The sequence below is a fragment of the Physeter macrocephalus genome, chromosome 18 (assembly GCF_002837175.3).
Source record: "Physeter macrocephalus isolate SW-GA chromosome 18, ASM283717v5, whole genome shotgun sequence".
Classification (NCBI taxonomy): Eukaryota; Metazoa; Chordata; class Mammalia; order Artiodactyla; family Physeteridae; genus Physeter; species Physeter macrocephalus.
In genome coordinates this window covers 9,270,731-9,292,471 of record NC_041231.1, presented here as the reverse complement: position 1 = coordinate 9,292,471, position 21,741 = coordinate 9,270,731, and the positions used below count along the sequence as shown (strand labels likewise).

The 21,741-nt window shown below is 40.3% G+C and overlaps 1 protein-coding gene across 2 annotated transcripts in view; it reads left to right on the top strand.

Annotated features, from left to right (window-relative positions):
- Positions 1 to 874: 874 nt before the first annotated feature.
- The window catches only part of PPARG (peroxisome proliferator activated receptor gamma), a 130,334-nt gene continuing 109,467 nt past the window's right edge, over positions 875 to 21,741 (top strand). The window contains exon 1 of one of the 2 annotated variants that reach the window (XM_028479208.1): positions 875 to 949. The gene's annotated coding sequence lies outside the window, so the exon portion shown is untranslated. Of the gene's footprint in view, positions 950 to 1,829; positions 1,964 to 21,741 lie in introns of those variants that run through there. The other variant, XM_028479209.2, reaches the window with a different exon arrangement.

Sequence of the window (21,741 nt, the reverse complement as noted above, 5' to 3'; positions counted from 1 at the left end):
GTCAGGCCTCAAATCCAGAAGACTAGGGGGCTTTCTGGCTGGGCATCTATCAACCCCCTTTGGACGGGTCGCGATAAAGGGAGCGGCAGGAAACGAAGCTGCCCAGAGTCCCCCTGGTCCGTGCACGAGGAAGCTCGACCCCAAATTGCTCCTCAAAATGCAAACTTAAGATTCCCATGCCCCGCGTCCCGCCCCAGCCCCGCACCATGTGTCTGGGTCCCTCAGCGTAAAAAACGCTGCTGAAGAAGTTTAAAAATTCTGTCAGAGGTTAATGAATACTTTAAATTTTTGCAATTAAAACTTTGTCGCTCTAAGTGAATAATGAATACCAGTGGGAAGTACAAATGCGAAAGGGGGGGCGCAGAAAGTGTTTAGCGCCATTGGGTATGGGATAAAAACCAGGTGATCCTAAATATGCTCTTCTTTCTTTATCTTTTTTTTTTTTTTTTTAAGAATGTCATCGAAAAGAACTTGAGGAAGAGAACAAAACAAAAGAAAACACCCGTAGACCACGGTGCGAGGGCGAGACCCGCGGGCCTGGAGAGGGCGGGCAGCTCCGGAACTCCACACCTCGGCTCTCCCCGACGTGACCGTGGGCATCTTCCTGGGCTCCGGCCGGTCCCTCCTCGAGGCAAATGGGACCATTTCTGGGTCGCCTCCCAGCGGCGGCTGTGAGGAACAAGCGAGGCCGGGCGCAGAGTAGGCGCTCCAGGGAAGGTGGGCGCGGCGAGCAGGAGTCCTACTGTGCGCGGGGCGGCGGCGCCCCGGCCGCTCCCCTCCCCCTCGAGCGCCCCCGCCCCGCGCCCCCGCCCCCGCCCGCCCCCGGCCCGGCCTGGCTCCGCCGCTGCAGGCGGGGCCGGCCGCACTCGGAGCCCGCGCCGGAGCCGCCGCCTGGGGCGCTGGGTCGGCCACCGGGACACCGCAGCGGACCGCCAGGCCACCGCCGCAGGTCAGAATCGGGCTGCCAGGGGCGCTCGGGGCAGCGGCGCCGGGCGAGGGCCCGTGGACGGAGGGGCTCGCCGAGGGGCGCGGGGCCCCGGAAGGACCCGCGCTGAGGCGCGCTCCGGGGGGCAGGGGCGACGGGCTCTCGGACGGAGGGGCCCCGGGCGGACGGGTCGTGGTCCGAGGGCACCGGGGCTGACAGGTCCCGGCCGAGGGTCGCGCCCTGAGGAGACGTCCCGGCGCAGGGCTAACACACAGGCGGCGGAGGGCACGGGCTGCGCGCGAGGCGCGCGGGGGAGAGCGGCGGTCCGCACCGGCGACGCGAGCCCGTGCGCCCCGCGCGGCCGGGACGGGCCCCTCGGCGCGCGCCTGCCCGGGGGTCTGAGAGAACCCGGGTCTCCGAGCCCCGGCGAAAGTGCGCAGCGTCCGAGAGCTGCTCCCGGGGTACTTCGCGGCCCGGCACGGGATCCCGTGCGGGTGCGTCCCGCGGCCACGGAGTCCGGCTCCAGCACCCAGACAGTGACCACTGCGGGGTCGTGGTGACAGTTAAGCTAGGGGCGCGCTTGGGGGTCACCCAGCCTCGCTGCCCTTAAGCACTTTGCTGGCGGTGAGCCGAGTGGAAGGGCCGGGGATGGGGGCTGGCTTGCCGGGGGGGCAGGGGATGGAGAGCGCGGCCCCCTCCCACCCCCGCAGTGGTCGGGAAGATGGCCCGCCGGCGCCTTGGTTCCTCCACGTGCCAGGCTCGACTCCTGCTCTTCGGAGCCTGACTGGGGTAGGTGGAGGTAGGGCAGCTTAACCGAAGTCTCTGGTCCCTCCGTGTAAGGGGTGGAAAGTGGGTGTGTATTTGTGGTACTTTCTGTCTCGGTATTTGGGGAGGAGCCTGAGGTAGGGAGGCAGAAACTGGGAGTAACCTATCTGCTGGTTTTATATAAGGTCACTTGTTAGGTAAAGAAGGGGCCTTTACCTCTGCTGGTGATCAGAAGGCTGCGTTTCTAAATTCTTCTTAACTCCCATTGCTTAGGTGAGTCGGCTTACCGTAACTGCCCTTTGTTGAAATGTGTTGGTGATGCGTCCAAAATTTGCAAGATGATGATCATGATGATCGTGGTGATGATATTATATCGTTATTATTTTGTTGTGCTCTTGTTTTACCGCGAGAATTTAATTCACTTGGGTCTGAGAATAATGGTTGGGAAAGTAGTGTCAATTATTTTAGGAAGAATAAAGTAAAAAAAAAAAAAAAGTCATGAAGAAGCTGAAGTTTTCTTCTTTTCCTTTCAAAATTGGGGTCAAAATGTAAAATTAATTTGTATAGATCATCGTCTGAAAACAAAACCAGGCAAGATGACTAACTGAGTTGTATGAAAAACTCGATTTTAAAGTACATTATTTTCATGTTAACTCTTTTTATCATTCATGAAATAAATTGTAACTGGAGTTATTGAGAGAGCAATGACTAACACCCTTTAGAAGGAGCTGGGCAGATCTTGGACAGATCCCAGGTATTCGGTGGCAGTCTTCTTGTGCATAGCTAAGTGATCAATCGCTGACTGAAAACAGGACCTCCTGATGGTCTAGATGATTTAGAAAACCCTTTTGGAATAGAGACTGACATAGACACTCATTGCAGCTTCTTTCTAAAGAAATACCTTCCACTCCTATGAAAGTTCTGTAGAAAATACTCAGAGATGCTACCAGTTAGCTTTTGCAGTGATATTTCAAAAGATCTTTTTCAAGTTTGAAAACAGTTTTTGCGTTGTCTGTTTTCAATCAGATTCACTCTGAAGTTAATATGGCACCATAGTATTCTTTAATATACAAAATTGTAAAATGAATGCTGTTAGCTAAAAAGTGAGGTTTGTTACAAAAGCATCCATTTTTGTCTTAATGTGTACTTCTCATCATTCTACTTTATTTAAATTATAATATGACACTTCACTTGCCGATGATTATATCTTAAATTTAAAGGTCTTAGAATCAATTAGTGACCGACTGCTCAATCTTTTGCAGATCAGTGGAAGGGGGGAAAAACCTGGTGATTTAATTTTTAAATCAGAACTTTTTCATGTTTAAAAGTTTGTTGCTTGCTTTTATGATAACTGCTATGAAAACATGGCATCAGTGAAGTATAAAGTTTTGGAGAATTCTAGGCTAAGTTTTTTGGGCACTTTTTTTCATTCTTTTAAATTTAAAAGAATATAATTTCTTTTTTTAATTAAAACTAAAATACCCACCAGCGTCATATTCTTTATTAAACTTCGAATACCTTGAAAATAGTTTTGCAATTGGCATTTTTAATAATTAAATACACTATTTTCTTTGAAGGGACTAGTTTCCTTACTGTTCGTTTCTTTGTATATTTTTCAGAACTACACTTTAAAAACCATTAAATTTTAATTTTTTAAAAATCACAATATTAATTCCAAAATCCCTGTGACATTAAAGTTGTATTGTTCCTGTGTATTAAAATTTATACAGGGAAAAAAAAGTATGACTTTAGGAGTATGCGTTAGAAATAATACATTACTGATCACAGCTAATTGCTCTTAGTAAGTTATATGACTATAAGCAAATGCTTATTTTTCTCTTCTGTAATTCTCTGAAAATAAGGATGTTTGCCACTAATCCTAATTATCAAGATCATTATGTATTCGGAAGCTGTGTGAGTGGCACAGCTGTGGAAACATACACAAGTATTAATAATACATTTCGTTTAGTTTTCAAATTGTGAAATGGTTTATAATAACGTGAGACTTTCATGAAAACAATATTAAAATAATACTTTACAAATGTCTTATATATCCTGGTCTATTACTTTCTCTTCTTTCATAGGATTTATATATGCCCAATGGGTAGGACAGAAAATGTTGGTCATTCTAATTTGTGGGTGTTCTGCTGAATTCACTGTCACTTGAACTTGGAAATATAATAATGCCATAAGGTGTGGCAAATATACCGGAAGAATTTTTTGGTCTCATAGGATTCCACCAAATAAATATCAGCTGTAGAGGATTTCTTTTTTAAATCACTAATCAAGAAAACGTGTTATGTCACCAGTCTATAGGCGTAAACATATGCCCCCGACACCTTCAAAATTGTTAAACTGAATTTCTAACTTGCTTTTCTTATTTTTCCTAACAGATCTTCTCATGAGGGTAGCTGACCTCTCTTAAGGCCCTGTCCCTTTCTCTCTTAAGGCCTAAAAGCAACAAAAAGGGCAGCGATTTAAAATGCTTATTACAAAGGTCCTTTGAAACCGATCTAATTTGACTCCACAAAAGTACAGTAAGATCTGTAAATAACCACCTTGCTAGCATAGATAGCCCCAGTGTATCAACATTCAGTTAGCTTCATAGCTTTCTAGATAAAATTTTCAAATGGAAGATTATTTGTAACCTTCCTCGGCTTTGTCGTTTACTATTTGTATTGTATCACAATACAGAGGTAGGCTTGGGGGAGTTATATGGCATATCTTTTGAAGCTTATTTAATAAAAATGTCGTATTTTAATTTTTATTTACCTACAATACTTAAGTAGGTTCTTGAAAGGAAATCAGCTCAAATAAAATAGACCGTATTTGGGGGAAAACTTTTGGAGATGTTAAGACCACAGCTATCCCCAATAATAGTATATACTTAAATTATTTTTTTATTTTACAAAACAGTTTTATATATTCTTCATATTTTTCTTCAACAGTCAATGCACACCTATGTTTTAATAACAAATATTTAATTCAGAATGTGAATGTTTACATTTTTAACCATTTTAATTATTATAGTGAGGAAAGTCACTTATCCATTCTAAATCTCCATTTCCTAATCAATGAAATGGGAAAAGTATTGCAATTATTGTTCTGTGCTCTTTTTTTTGTATGATTTTAAGACTTTATCAGCAAACCTGTGTATCTTAAATGATATGACCTTGGCCCTGAATTTAATTGAGCTAATACTTTTCCAACTATTTAGTTCACCCTAGTATTAATTTTGAGATTATTGTTAAGAATGAACTGAAGATAACGCTTGCCATGTGGTGATCAATTTATAAAATGTTTCTGAAATGAGAAATTTCATCATTATTCAGTTTAAAACTGTTCTATTTCCTATTCTCTGGTGACTTCAGACAAAAATCAGCCTAGGAATTATTTTTGTTTTGCTGATAATATCTCTGTGAGTCCTGTGTAGACACAGTGTATATCCTTTCATGTCAGTTTCTATATCTAATGCGTTTAGAAGGTGCAGGCTGTGCTTTTGTTTGATAAAGTTCTATTCTTTACATACTTTTACGGTGCACCCTGTGAATACTTAATGTGTGTTTGTCTTTTAGTGAGGCCTATGAGCCTTCAGATCAAAAGACATTTTAGTATCACAGCTTAAAGACTACATAGTGACTGTGCTTGTCATAAAACTTGGGGCTCTTTCTAAGAAGCTGCAGCCAAAAACTGGACTTTTAGTGGCTTGAAAAGTGAATTTGCCTCCTAAGAACCCAACAGTTTACTAGTAGGGACTCACTGGAAAAGCATCTAATTAACTGCATCATCCAAACAATAAATTTTAAATTATCCTTATGGATTGTTAAATAATCCATTTTATTGTCTCGTTTGCAAGCAAGTAAGGGCCTTGGTTCCAGGCCTGAACCCCTCACCCTGTTCCCTGAGTATGCAGCTACAGAGCCCAAGTGGGGACCTAACTCAAAGGATGGGGGGTGGGGCATAGGGTGAAGAAAGGCTCAGGCCAGTGCCTGTAGATGAGTGTTCCATGTTTTCGGTGGCTTCCCCTATGCGGGTGGGGAGTGGGGAGCAGCCCTAATTTCCACTCTCTTCACGGTCTAGTTTGGCTTTCTCAGAGCCATTGCTGTACCTTCAGCTATTCCAGTGACCAGGCCATTCTCAACTTGAAAATCATTGGAGGGACGGGGTGCAATGAGATTGTTTTCTCTACTGTGATTTCTCAGATGTAAAGGAAAGAAATGAAGTCATCAATTCATGTACCGTGAATCATTTGCAATAGAGATTTAAAACCTTACAGGGAGGATTTACACTCAATCCTGTAATAGTTTAGTTCAATTTGCTTCAGTGCCTTGTTTAAGAAACATTTTTCTTCCACTTCACGGGTTTTTAGAAAATAAATTCATTGCTAGTTTTAACTGATTTTTTAAGGAGCACTTTAATTTGTGGACTCATCTAGGAGAATTGTAATATGTGGCTAAGCCTCTCTGAGACAGATTTCCTGACCTTCTGGGAAGAGTTCAGATTAGCGCAGACCTGGGGTGAGAAGTCTGCACAGTTTACCACAGATAAAGAGAAGGTAGATAGGAGGGAAAAAGTAGGGAAATACCCTGAGTGGGAGTGTAAGAGATCTGCGTGTACTCACTTCCCACACGCGGAGGGTTGCACAGTAACTGTATAGACACCTGAATGAAAGGGTTGTTTTCTAAGAATTTACCCTGCCCCTCGGTGACATCATAGACTTTTAGGACGGCTTTAAATTCTAAAGTTGCCGCTTAGCACTGTTTCTTTCTTGGGCTCTATAAGTTGCTTCAGGAGAGAATCTGGGAAAGTGAATGCAAAGAAGATATTCTTATCCTGCGTGTTTAAGCAGTAACAACTATTCCTTTACAGTGAAGGCGATGGGGAAACATACCTATCAGACTGCCAGGGGCAACGATGAGGTGCTGGAAAGAACTCCTTAACCTTGACCCCTCCCCACTGCCCGTCATTTTGCCGCCAACACCATCTGTGTCCTTTGAAAGTTTGGAGTCCACTTGCAAAATGCCAATATTTCCAGCAGGGTTAATTCTTTAAGACATCCTCAGCAAAAATTTGAAAGGTTAGTTCCTGGTTTGCTTGCTACCTGCAAACAAGGCTTTTAAGGAATAGTAAACACACTTGGAATTTGAAAGACGGGATCAGGAGAAGGAAAAATAAAATTAAAGTGATTCATGTCCCCAGTTCTCCATGAACCAACCTTCATGAAACCAAATATGAAAATAGCCCCTTGAAATAGCCGTGATAGGAAGGGATATGTTCTCCCACACATGCATTTGTTTTTCTCTTAAAAATCAACACCCGAGAATTCCCTGGTGGTCCAGTGGTTAGCCCTCTGTGCTCTCACTGCCAGTGGGCTCAGGTTCGATCCCTGGCTGGGGAACTAAAATCCCACAAGCTGTGTGGTACAGGGAAAAAAAATAAAAATAAAAATCAACATGCATTGTAATTCTTCCTTGAACCATTTTTTTCCTTCAGAAAAACAAATTGTCATTTCTGAATGTCAGTTTATCCAAGAAATCTTATCAAATTTAAGGCCAGGAGTTAGTAGTTGGTTAATGTAATTAGATATCTGAATATTACCTCTCGCTGTGTCTTTTCTCTGTGACGTTTAACAAATTACGTAATCTCTTCATGAGTTAGTTCTTCCAGACTTTTAAAGTAGCTTTCTAATAGATTGAAACGAGAGGAGTCTTTCAATCATGTCGTAAACAATATGCCAAAGACATACAGATAATGCCTAATACTTTGGCAGATCCACAGATCACAAAATTTTATACCTACTTTATTTTGCCTTTTATTTTTTTGCCAAAAATAGTTATGGGAAGCCAACGTGTATCTGATAGAAATAGAAGCTCAGCAGCCACCTCAAAAGCAAGTTCATTAATTCTGTGAATCAGCTGATAGGCAGTGTTTAACAAGTATAGGCCACCCTCATGGGTATGACTAAGCATGTTGCTTACTTGTCATTCACTTTTCCACAGTGTTACTGAAGTCTGAATCTGAATAGAGAATCCCCAAGTCTTACCATACTCAGTGTTGTTCTTTTCTGTCAGTTGATAATTACCTGGGTTTTGTAAACAATGTTTTGATTGTGTATGGACAAGTACTTATAGAAAATCTTTCTCTTTTTTATATGGTGGATGGAGTTATGAAAGAGAACAAACACATGAATGGTATATATATAAATGAAGAAGATACTGTAACAAATTATTTGCATATGTTAGAAAAATCCAGAAGAGTGAAGAAAACACTCAGGCATTTGCCATTGTAGGATTACTACATGTTTTCCTAAAGCATTTGGAACTAATTAGAAATACCCTGGCTTTATTTAAAGGCAATATAATATATTTTTAAACTTTGTTTTCAACAAGGTCCAAGTTTGTTGACTTTTAGGACTAGAGCAGTGCAATGTCTACAAAAACATAGACTATTAATTTCTTGAAGCAGGTACTAACTGGTTTTATTCCTTTTTGTATCTCCAGCACATAGCATGGTACTTATTAGGTACTTATACATGATTTTAAAAGAATAAAGAAATAATCTAAAGTGTGGTCCTTGGACCAGCAGCCTCAGTATCATCTGGGAACTCGATAGAAATGCAAATTCTCGGGCCCCACCCCAGACCTACTGAATCAGAGACTTCTGGGGATGGGGCCCGGTAATCTGTCCTTTAACAAGCCCTTCAGGGCATATGTGTACTATGTGGAAACCTCTCACTCCAGATGATCCCTGCATCCCATCTGAGAGCCTAGAGCCCAATGCTCTGTGCAGTTAATTTGGATTATTTTCAGCATGCCGTGCTTTTGCCTATAGTTAAGTCCCTTGCCATATTATCCTATTGGTAGAATCTCTTGAGGTCATCCTGTAAAATTACCTCTGTTGGTTTGGCATTTTATTACTTAGAGAAGCTCAGTCTCGTTTTCAATAAGCTTGTGTCAGTAGAGGCTCCCCGGCTCCCGTCTTAGTCCAAGCATCACTGGTTCCTCTTACCTTAGAATGGTTGCCAGGAATCCTGAGTCTCCAAGTTCAAAGACTGTATTTTATAAAATCTCTGAGGATGATATGGCCCTAGAGGACCCACATTAAACAGACTTACAAGATATGGATTTGTAAACTTCAGTTCCAGTTTAATAACAGTAGAAAATGTGCCAGTCCTAGTGATTGTTGATGACAGTTTTTTTTTAAATCCTAAAATTCTGTAATTCAGGAATTGAAGAAACTTGTACTCTTATGTGTAGCTGATGTCACTGTCACTTAGTTCCGCCTGCTAAAAAAGCAATTGGGCAATATATTGCATCGTCTGCTGCTATACCCTCACTTCTGAGATTTTTTTCCAGAGAAATGTAGGATATCGGACAAGCCACATACACAAAGACCTTCATACAGACATTGTTATAGGAACCAATATTTGGAAATAACTGTTCAACAGCAGGGGAATGGTTAAGTAGATTATGGTGTAATCACTAGGTGGAATGTTATGTAATTATCAATGACAAATTAGAAAACTAGAGCAAACCTGAAAAATATTTTTTAAAAAGTAACATAAAGAATGTATGTGTACCATTGATTGCAACCTTATATAAACATGTATATATGAAGTCTGGAAGGGACTATACAAAAATTATGACAGTTATATTAAAATAGTGAGGTATGGAGGGCTTTTTGTTTTTATATTTTTCTCTCTTTTCCAAAGTTTAGCCAGTAATATAAAATTATGTCTATAATTAAAAGCCTACACTTATTGCTTTTTTTTTAGTATGTCTATGGCGCTGATCAGTAAAGATCAAGCAAAAAGTAAATTAAACATTGAGAACCCCTCTAGCTTTTTTATTTCTTTAAAGCCATCGACGATAATGTGAGACACTACATGAATTCATTGCTGTTATACCCAGTTTTATTTCATACATAATTTTATTTCATATATTGGGCTTCTCTGTACTCTGCTGGACTAGCCTGTATTGGGGCGGAAAAAATATCCCATCTTTGTTACAGCCTCTTAGTTTTCTCAGCCATACATAAGGTTTGATTTTGTTGATTTCTTTGGGCCTGTGTACTCTTTGATCTTTAGCATACACCAACAACCAGGCTTTTTTTTAACAGTGGTTTCCAGAGCTATTTTATTTTCAAGCCCCCCCCTTTTAAGTCTTTCTCTAAAAAATATGTATATCTATTATGGGGTTTTTTTCCCTAAAATTAAATAACCTCAGGATAGAGTTATTTGTCTTCTAACTCTTGACAGAATACTGAACTTATAACCATAAATAGCTGATGGAGAAGCACATGAAGGTAAACTTCTACTACAAATGGTCATTATGAGACCTTGATGTAATTTGTGATAATAATTTTTAAAATAACAAGAGCTTTAAAATAGCAAATGAGTAGGGGTTTCCCAAAATCTTGTCAGACCTCTGAGTGAACACTGTAAAAGATATATATATATACACAAACACACACATACACAGCAATGTATATGTGTGTGTTTGTGTATACAATACACATACACAGAGCAATATCCTTTGAATTAATTAATTTTTCCTTTTTTCTGTTGCATTGTTCTGGAAATCCCAAAGGGAATATTAAGTAGTTTTGCCTTTGACCCAGATTACAGGTTACATTTTTCTTCTCACTTTCTTTGGAACTTCTTTTAAGAAATTTATATTAGTCTGATGTCTTTGGAATAGTCTTTATCTAAATGAAAACAAAGTTTTAAAAGCTTTTTAGAAACTTTATATCAGGGATACTAAGTAATATTTCTCTCTCCTTTTGCCTCCCCCCCACCCCGCCCTGCCCCTAGCATTTCTGATGATTTAATTCTCAATACAGCCCAGGGCAAATCTCAGCTAACAAAAGTCAGTTTATGGCTCTCAGAATTTGTGGGTAACACAAACTTGGTGATGATACCCCCCCAGAGCAAATCTACTGAGAAGGAGCTCCTTTTTTTTTTTTGCGGTACGGGGGCCTCTCACTGTTGCGGCCTCTCCCGTTGCGGAGCACAGGCTCCGGACGCGCAGGCTCAGCGGCCATGGCTCACGGGCCCAGCCGCTCCGCGGCATGTGGGATCTTGCCGGACCGGGGCATGAACCCGCGTCCCCTGCATCGTTAGGTGGACTCTCAACCACTGCGCCACTAGGGAAGCCCAGGAACTCCTTTTTAATGAAGACTTGCTTCTTCAACAAAAATCTATTGAGCTCCTACTTTGTGCCAAGAGCTGTTTTAGAGAAGGAGGATAAAGCAGTGAACAAGACAGACAAGTACATCCCTCCTGATGTTCATGAGTATTGTTATCTAGATTTAACAAGGATGTTAACGGGCGAGATGGTGAGTAAGAAGAGGCAATAGCCTAATCCCTGCCTTGTGACCCTGCAGCGTTGCCAGGCCAGCCTGGAGCCGGGTGGCTGTCTTTCAGTTATGTGTGACACAGGGAAAAACCTGTGTCCTTGAATATTTTTCCTAAATCTCTTGTTATTACGTATTTTAGGTTTTATGTATGTAGTATGTATCACATATAATGTATAATGTATTTACTATATTACTTTATTTCTCAGTAGTAAAGTTTATTAGCAAAAGATGTAGGAATGCATCTTTTGTTAAAAAGCTATTAACTATTCTTGAAAATCCAAATGATAGGGTACTTACTTTGCAGAAGGGTTATTTATTTTATAATATTCTCAAAATGGATATATTTAAGTGGTTAACTATCCAAGTGAATATAGTTCATAACTTTATTTACAAAAAATGTTATTTACACCTAACAAAAATGTAAAACAAATTTCACTGGGACTATCCCATTAAAGTGAAAAAAAAACACACAACTTTTTTTCCCTGGGAAATAAAGTTAGCTACTTACCTTTAAAAGCATATTTAGAACTTTTATGTATTTGGAATATAATATTTGAGTAAAGGGAGACCCAGATCTTATTTCAAATGACCATCCTTTGGTCAATTTAAGTATTATAGCTACTTCCAGCTTCTATATTCACAATCCAGTTGTCTGACTACCATTTCGGTTGTTTTTAAATTCGCAGAAAATATATTACTGACCACGTAGAGATAAATCCTTAACAACATGAAACTTTTAAAAGGGAAAAAATGATAAGGAAAATAGATTTTGAAGGAATTTATATGAAGCTAAAAAGAGTTAATTTTTTCATATATAGACATGGAATGTAAGAGTGCATCTCAATGCAGATGTAACCAAAACCTTCAAATTTTACAGATTTGACCATGGTTTATTCAAAATCCATAAACATTTATCAAATTACTGCTTGCTTTTCAGCACCAAATATCCTTATATAGGAAACAAAATCTGCCCACCTGATGACATGGCCTTATAGATGGTGGGACAGGTGCTTTCCAGACCGGGTAGGGGAACCAGCAGCTAGCACTAGGCAGGCAAATAACCACACAGTGAAAGCTGAGAAAATAATTAAGTGATGGAACACAGCATATTGGCATGATTGTGTCTTTAGGCCATATCACGATTCATGTGTATTTGTTTTTTTGTTTGTTTTTTGTTTTTTAATAAAGTGCAGCCATTCTGCCCATCCCCAACAGATGGTGATGCCTTTTTAAAAAATATTTATTTATTTTCTTTTTCTTTTTTTTTTTTTTTTTTTTTTTTGACTGTGTCGGGTCTTAGTTGCGGCACACGAGCTCCGCGCTAAGGCGTGCGGGATCTTTCATTGCAGCGCAGGCCCTTTGCTGCAGTGTGTAGGCTTCTCTCTAGTTGTGGTGTGCAGGTTTTCTCTCTCTAGTTGTGACGCGCAGGCTCCAGGGGGCATGGGCTCTGTAGTTTGTGGCACACGGGCTTAGTTGCCCCGCGGCATGTGGGATCTTAGTTCCCTGACCAGGGGTTAAACCCGCGTCCCCTGCGTTGGAAGGCAGATTCTTTACCACTGGACCACCAGGGAAGTCCCAATTCATGTGTATTTGACCATGCCTGCTAGCATGATCGCCAATCCTCACAAAATACAGCGCACATACACAATTATTTTGTTCTTATTATGCATGTTAAGCTTTAAATGTCAGGTTGATTTCCTGTGTCATACAACATGTGTGTGAAATATTTACCCTGGCCACCAGCTATTGAACTCAGAAAATGCAAACTAACTTTAATCTTAGCTGAAGTAAAACATAATTAGAAGGCAGATCGACTCTGAAATGTAATTTTATGCGTTCCAGATTCTGTATCACACATTGTATTTGCTGATGGTTTGCTGTCAGGTCTTATAAGTTTTGTGTGCAAGTTCTGTGTACCAAATGAAACTGTGACTTCCTAGAGAGTAGGAATGAATCTTGTAATTCTTCTTATTCCACTTACATATATATGCCCTGCATACCTTCCCTAATTCACAGCCTACAGTACAGGGGACTTGGGCATGTTATCAGTACTTTATAAGTACTTTAAACTTGCTTGGATATTGAGGACAACTTTGTGCTTTTTCACTGTGGGATTCTCAGTGCTACTATTTTCTACATGTTTAGGGAATTTCCTAAATTTCTCTCTAAAATGTTTATTTCTATTTTATTTAACATTTTTTGTAACACATAATGATATGAAATTAATGCCAGAAGAAATTTCCATTTTGCTCTCCTAAAGCGGGCAAAATGGGATATGAAAGGGAAAAAAATGTTAATTATAGCCTTCAGCATTCTAGGTTGGATTTTTACTTGTTCTGGTCAGAAGAACAGGTTTTAAATGGCCTAAGGGCCAGAGCACTGTTTTATTTTCTTGCTTGGAGGCTTCCAGTGGCAACTGTAACAAATTCTGTTTAGTACTACAGCTGGAGAAAAGTTCATAAGGATGTGTGATACAAGATGTTACTTAGACTTATTACTCATGCACAAAATAAAACCGGTTCCCTTTCAAACTTTTTGGCAATTGTCAGATAAAACACTACATAGTTTTAACCTATTCATTTGTTTTTAATATATAAAATAATTGTACGCTTAGCGATTTCATGTATGAATCACAAGTATTATTACCATAATTGTTTAACAGTTAATCTCCTTTTACAAGATAGATACGCATTTATGAGCCACTTCGAATCAAAAATACCAGACAAAGGAACTGATTTACATGTAAAAGCAAAGCAAATAGATGAACCTTTTTTTATGTGGCCTTGTGACATCTCTGCATGCCCACTTTTCTCAGTAGACCTTCATCTGTGCTTGTAGAACGAAGGTAGGAGTCTCTTAGCAAGAGATCAACGCAGGGAATTTGCACCCTCGCTACCCTTGGGCACCCTGCCATCAACTTCCTGCAGCCACACCTGTTCATCTCCTACCAGAGCAAAGAGGTGACCCGTACCTATACGTACAACACTGAGAAGCACAGTGGCAGGGAGGAGACCATGATAGAAGGAAGGATAAGAACTGACATGGGTTTGAAGCCCTCTCTGATGATCAAGACTTCACTTTCCTTAACTTGCTCCTCATTCATAAACAGCCGGACACAATGACTTACATACAGGTTAAGTAGGTTCTAGGCACAAAGGGGAGACAGCACAGCTCCTAGAACTAGGAGTTGATAATCTACATGAATCAAAAAGGGGTAACGTTGAAGCAGTTAACCAAACATTCAAAGCACTATGTGATTAAAGACTAAACTAAAGAAGGCAGAAAACAAGCACTACGAAAACTCAGAAAATGGCGAGATCCGTGTGGACTGGAGGGTAAATCCAGGAAAAGCCTGTAGAGGATATGGGGGTTGAACTAGACGTCACAAGTTGAGGGATTGACAGGGTAACCTTAAGAAAAATGGCTTTAAAAATATACAGGGAAAGAAACAGAAAGGAATTCAAGTACGATTCTGTTAATATGAAATACCCAGACTAGGCAGATCCGTAGAGATAGAAAGCAAATTGGTGGTTGCCAGGGCGTGGGGACAGGGGGAGTGACTGCTTGATGGGTGCAGGATTTCCTTTTGAGGTGATGAAATGTTTTTGAACTTGGTAGAGTTGATGGTTGCACAGCTTTAAGAAGGTACTAAATATCATTGAATCACACGCTTTAAAATAGTTAATTTTAAGTATGTGAATTTTACCTAAAAGCAAAAAAAGTTCAGGGCTTGCGATGGCCTAAGAGGAGGGGGAAAGAATTTCCAGTGTAAGAAAACGGAGCCTGGACTAGTGAATAAGCGTGTGTTGGGGGGTCATTTTGCGGAGATCATCCCATTGGAAGTGGGTTGTATGTCTCTGTGAGGAGTGAGAAACGTGATTGGAGATGTAGATTTTAGGTCAGATGAGAATGGGTCTGGAATGTAGGCAAAGGAGTGTGGGTTTTATCTTGTAAGGAGTGTTGAGATTCCAGGTCTTGAGGAGAAGAGTGAGATGATTTAATCAGAAGATTAATTTGGCAGTAGTGTGCAGGGCAAGCAGCTAGAAGGCTATCGCAGAATCTGGACCTAACGTGAAGAGGGCCTGTCGGAACAGAGAGAGAGAAAATGGGAGGGATGTTGTGAAGCAGTGAGTGGTCTCTGAGGACAGTTTATGCACTGATGCCACTCCACACACTCCTAGTTACTGACTTGGCACGAGGTAAGTGCAGATTTGAGGATAAGCATTTACAAATGTTTATATTAGAAAACAAACTTGTGGTTACCAAAGGGGAAAGGGGGGGATAAATTAGGACTTTGGGATTACTAGATACAAACTACCGTATATAAAATAGATAAACAACAAGAACCTACTGTATAGCACAGGGAACTCTATTCAGTATCTTTTAATAACCTATAATCGAAAAGAATCTGAAAACGAATATATTTATGTATAACTGAATCACTTTTCAGGTGTACACACCTGAAACTAACACAGCACTGTAAATCAACTATACGTCAATTTAAAAAAAAAGAAATGAAAAACATCATTAATGGAAAAAAAAAGTTTATATTGTCATGACATTTAGGCACATGGTTTTACATTTTATAAAAGTATCCACAACAGATTGGAAAGAAAAAAAAATGCCTTCATCCCAGTAGAGCTCCACTGCCCTAAAGGACAAATGGACTGGACTTACTGACTGGGTCCTATAGGGCAGTCATCAGCCATTTACTCATTTTTATGGCTCATTTTTATGGCACTTTACTCTGTGCCACGTGTCGTGCTGGCCCCGGACAAGGGCAGTGACAAGGCAGACTGGTCCCTTCCCTTATGGAGCTCCTGGGTCATAGACAGCCCTTGTCAAAGGATTGCTAGAAATTAAGGGGAGGCATACATGAGCTCAGTGTAAAGAAAAAAAGAGACATGTACCACAGTGTTCATTCCAGCACTATTTACAATAGCCAGGACATGGAAGCACCTGTCCATCGACAGGTGAATGGATAAGGAAAGAATTCTAATGACTACAGCTGTCCAACGGCGGGGAAGGCTGCCTTGTGAGGAAGTGCGTGCTTTTGTCAGTAGAGATTCATGCAGAATCTGAATGGCCATCTGTTAAGAAGTCTTGTTTGATAGAAGAAATGAATTAGGGAGCTTATAAAGTCCCTTCCAACTTTAAGGTGATTTCCTGTTCTACAACACTAACTTAGAGAACATATTTCTTTCTCTTTTTTAAAATGAAAGTATAGTTGATTTACAATATGGTGTGTTTCAGGTGTACAGCGTAGTGATTCAGCATTTTTGCAGATTACGTTTCTATTTCTTTCTTAATTGACCATATTGGAACACCAATGTATACTACCATTTTCATCATACGGGTAACTACATTTCCCTAAATCTGAATGCAAATTTGATTTTTAAACATATCTGTGCACTTAGTTCCACAGTTCTTTTTAAAGAAGGTACTATTCTCTAATGCCTTCTCAGTGTTCATTTATTTCCAGTTGTCATATTTGTAGTAAGTTCCTCTTCCATGTGATGTTTTCCACAAGCAACGTGAATTTCTGCAGAAGTGAGTTACGTAAATCACAGGCTGCTGACGTGATTCTAAATCATTTGTTCATGTAACGCCAAGGTTGAACAAGACCAGGCATGGCTACCCATTTGGGGAATGTCTTTGGGATTCCATTTTGATGTGGGTGAAAGTTCAAATAACTTATTATTCAACTTGTTTCACTTAGTTATTACAGGCTTCAAACTGTAATGGTGAACATTTTAGCAGCTAAAATCATCACAGATTAATTGTACTTGGGAAGATCCAGAGAACCAGACTCCTATAGGAGTGATAGCCTTACCATATTTGGGGGGAAATGCTGGAATGCTTTTAACTTCAATAAGGGACATGATTTTCGTAAGGATTGATTTAGTGCCGATGGTATCTGGTGGAGAAAAACGTTAGCTGCAGAAGAAAAAATTCATTTCACTTCAAGCCTAGTAGACAGTTTTGTTAAAATAGCCCATTTTCATTGTGTATTATTGAAACAGCTGATATTTTTCATTATAATCTATGTAACAGGGCTTCCCTGGTGGCGCAGTGGTTGAGAGTCCGCCTGCCGATGCAGGGGACACGGGTTCGTGCCCCGGTCCGGGAGGATCCCACATGCCGCGGAGCGGCTGGGCCCGTGAGCCATGGCCGCTGAGCCTGCGCGTCCGGAGCCTGCGCTCCGCAACGAGAGAGGCCACAACAGGGAGAGGCCTGCGTACCACAAAAAAATAAATAAATAAAATAAAACAAAATATACATTGTGGTGGCTTGAAATACGTATGCAATGTGAAAGGCTTCCCTCCATTTGCTAATTAACATCCATCACCTTGCAAATCTCTCTCTCTCTCCCTCTTTTTTTTGGTGAGAACATTTAAGTTCTGCTCCCTTAGCAAATTTTGATTGTACAGTACAGGGTTATCAACTGTAGTCACCCTGTTGCACATTAGCGATTTTTTACTCTGAATGTAACATGAGCAAAATGCTTATGTTGCTACTTCAGAGACAAAATAAAATTGATTATCACTTATAAATGGATTTCAACTAATTTTTTTTTAAATTAGTGAATCACTAATCCTCAAATTTGGAGAAGGGGATCAATAGACCTTATTAATTCATAAATTTTAGTAAAGCACAGTAGCTTGTTGAAATAATTCCTAATTGTCTTTAACAACCTTAGTTCCTCTTTCTTTCCACATGGTAGGTATATCAGATATAGCATATGGATCCTTTAACACCATCTAATTTTTTTTATTACATCTTTATTTACACAGTTACACAAGAGCTGGAATATTAGTCTGTTTTGTTCATTCTTTATCCCCAGTGCTTAGAACACTGCTAACAAATATTAGAAGCTCAACAAATAATTGTTGCCTTTTAAAAAAAATAAATTTATTTATTTTATTTATTTATTTTTGGCTTCGTTGGGTCTTCATTGCTGCACACAGGCTTTCTCTAATTGCAGCGAGTGGGGGCTACTTCGTTGCAGTGAGCAGGCTTCTTATTGCGGTGGCTTCTCTCGTTGCGGAGCACGGGCTCTAGGCGTGCGGGCTTCAGTAGCTGTGGCACGCAGGCTCAGTAGTTGTGGCTCGCGGGCTCTAGAGCGCAGGCTCAGTAGTTGTGGTGCACGGGTTTAGTTGCTCCACGGCATGTGGGATCTTTCTGGACCAGGGCTCGAACCCATGTCCCCTGCATAGGCAGGCGGATTCTTAACCACTGCACCACCAGGGAAGCCCCATAATTGTTTCTTTTTAATTTCAAATCTACCGTTTCATTCGACTTCCTAATCCTAAATAGGTATCATGACTTTTTGGAGTAATATTAGTCATTAGGATAACTTAGTTTATGATTGATTTATAAATGTAACCATAGGATTTCATGTTTAGAGAATGCTTTATTCCAGTTCAGTTTACACTTCAGTCTACTCCACAGTTTAAATCCTCAGCTAAGCTGTCATTTACCCATCCTTCTAAAGGACTCTTCCTTAATTATCTCAAGCACCAAAAAAGTAGCCTAGCAATTGATAGTCATAGTTAATATTTGCTGAGCACTTATTCTATATCAGGCTCTATTTTAAGCACATTATGTACATTATCTCGTTTTATTCTTCCAACAATCTGTAAAAGGTATACACGATTATCTCTATTTTGCAGATGAAGAAACAAACACAGAGAGGTAAAAATAACCTGCCAGGTGATAAAGCTAAGATTTGAACTCAAGCAGCCTGAACCCAGCCACCCTGTCTTGCACACTTTAGCAAGAGTCTAATTTTCCAGTATATAACTTGCCAGAGAATGAGATAACTATACCCCATACTACCAGCACCATTCCACACTTAACAATTATATCTACACAAGTGTAACCGTATTCAGATGTAACCATGGATTAGATCCAAGCTTTTAGTTGTTCTGGTTCACTGCAAATCCGTTTATGTGTCATGTAAGTGGTAAGCAACTTGAAAGTACTTATTCTTGTTACTTGTGACAAGGTAAGTTAGATCACCAAATCTTTACCTTATATTCAATTCAGTAACTCCACTGTCACTTAAAACCGACCATCCTTGGGAGATTCTTTATTTTCATTTTTCTCTTTCTCTTAAATTTCTCTTAATTCAAATAAAGTCATTTTATTTTGTCACCTCAGGATATAGATGTCAATTTAATAGCCAGTTTTGTATGAATGTTGTAAAAATCTAGGGAAGAATGTGATTGGCTCATCTTGACTCTGGTTTCTCAGGGAATCAATCAGCAGTTTGTAGGGGCAGTGGGAGACCCACGTATTTAGTTCAATGGGATAAAAATTAGTCATTTGGGAGCGTTCATATACTTTCACCTTCCCCCAGTGCACCAAAGAGAATTTTCATTTGACAGCACAAAACCCCTTTCCCCTACCCTTAGAAAAGTTGATTTTACAAGGTCAGTTCCTAGATTTTTGTGCTGAATTATTGGAGAATGAGAAGAAAGGGTCTGGACATGAAAAGCTGGAGGAGATTTAAGTTACCCTATGTCATAAAGTGCTGGGAAAGAGATGAAGTAGAGATTATGACATTACTGGGCTGAGAATGGAGAAAGTGTTGAGTTGGGAGGGCTTTTGCTGAAGGTGACACTTTGGAAAGTGTGGGGTGTGAAAAAGTCGAAGGGAAGGGGGAAAGGGATGTGAGAAGGGTTGCCTGTGGTTATGAACTGAGCATCCTGGAATGTACTTTGCAAGGCTGGAGTAGAGAATCCAACACCTTTTCATCTAGCAGGGAGCGAGGAGTGGTCCAATGTGTGTTGGATTTTGTGTCTTTAATTCTTCAGAGGGAGGAGATGGGTAGCCAGTTTAGGAATTGTTGAGTTTGAGGTTCCTGAAGAAACTCAGGGAGAGGTGTTCCCAAAAAATTGGAAATAGAGGGCTTCCTTGGTGGCGCAGTGGTTGAGAGTCCGCCTGCCGATGCAGGGGACACGGGTTCATGCCCCGGTCCGGGAAGATCCCACATGCCGCAGAGCGGCCGGGCGGCCCGTGAGCCATGGCCGCTGGGCCTGCGCGTCCGGAGCCTGTGCTCCGCAAAGGGAGAGGCCACAACAGTGAGAGGCCCGCGTACTGCAAAACAAACAAACAAAAAGACAAAACAAAACAAAAATTGGAAATACAGATTTAGAAGTCTTGAGAGAAGACGTGGTTAGAGATGAAGATTTGGAAGCTGTAAGCAAGTAGATATGTTTATGGGTAAGAGTGAGGCCAAGAAGGAACTTGCAGAACACATAGGATAGAAGAACTCAGGAGGAAGAGGTACCAAGAAAAAGGACTAACATAGTAGTCATAGGGTTAGGATAAGAATTCAAGGTAACTGGTCACTAGGCAGCAAAGGGAGGAGACAGTTTCAAGAGTAGAGGATCCACAGAATATCAAATTATGCAGAGGCGGAGACGGCGGTGCTGGAGCCAGCTCAGGCTGGCTTGTGAAAGTCAATTGTTAAATTTTTAGGATTTTTGTGAGCCGACTGTTATCCACAGCCATTGTTAAAAGTTAGATGTATATACGACCAGTGAAACAAGTTATGATAAAAACAGAGGTAGTAACCACACCAACTGCATTGGCTCCTGATTATTTTACATCGGTGAGGTGTTGGTGTGGATTGCATCTGTGAGGTGGGGAGACCATGTCATATGCTGCTGCTGCCCCAGCTGTGGCCCACTCTGCTGTCATGTCGATGGCCCTAAGTCAGTCACCGTCGGAGTATTTACACCACAGAAATTAGCAAACACTACAAACCAGAGCGTTTTTCCTGCAAGGAGAGCCAGTTGTTAAACACTTAACAGCACACCATTGGGCAAATAGAATGAAAATCAAGAAAAGTCTAATGCATTTAGCAAGAAGGAGACCACTTGTCACTTTTGCTTGAGTTTCCGTAGAAAGGTGGGTGGCAAAAGCCACAGTGAAGTGGGTTAAAGAGTGAAATAACGGAAAGTGAGAAAAGAAATGCTCAAATAAGTCTGAGAACTAAGGAGTTAAACAGCTAAGCAGATTGTTATTGTTGATACTGTTTTTTTCTAATTGTGGGGCTTACTGAGCATATACAATGCTAATGTACTTTACTGACCTCCAAATGTGAACAACATGTGCAAATTCATCTTGTGGTGGAAGCTTTTCCATTGGAAAATCTTAAAGAATCTAGTTATCTATAGAACAATATTTTGGGAGATGCTGCTATAATATTTCACAATTAAGATGATATTGATTGTAAGTTTGAGATTAATATTCTTGTTATTAAAGTTTCTTAGTTCTTTCAGGAAATATTTTCAAGAATGAATGTTGAATTTTATTGAGTATTTTCTTTTGTATTTTTTGAAATAGTCATGTGGTTCCTTTTAAAATTCAACCTAGTACTGGAACACATTATTTTAATACATATTCCAATATTAAATCTTCTTTGTCTTTCTGAGATAAATCCAACTTTATTATGGTGGTTTATTCTTTTAGTATACTATTGCATTTGTTCATTAGCATTTTATTTTTACTTGTAAGTCAATATTAATAAGTGAGGTTGGTATTTTTCTTGTGAGGTTTTTTGTTTCTTGTTAGGTATTTTTCTTGTTAGGTTACCTTGTTAACTATTTTGTCTTATTAGGTTTTGACAAATTAATTTGGTCACTCTGTTTTTTTTCCTACTCAGAAACAGTTTATGTGGCAAG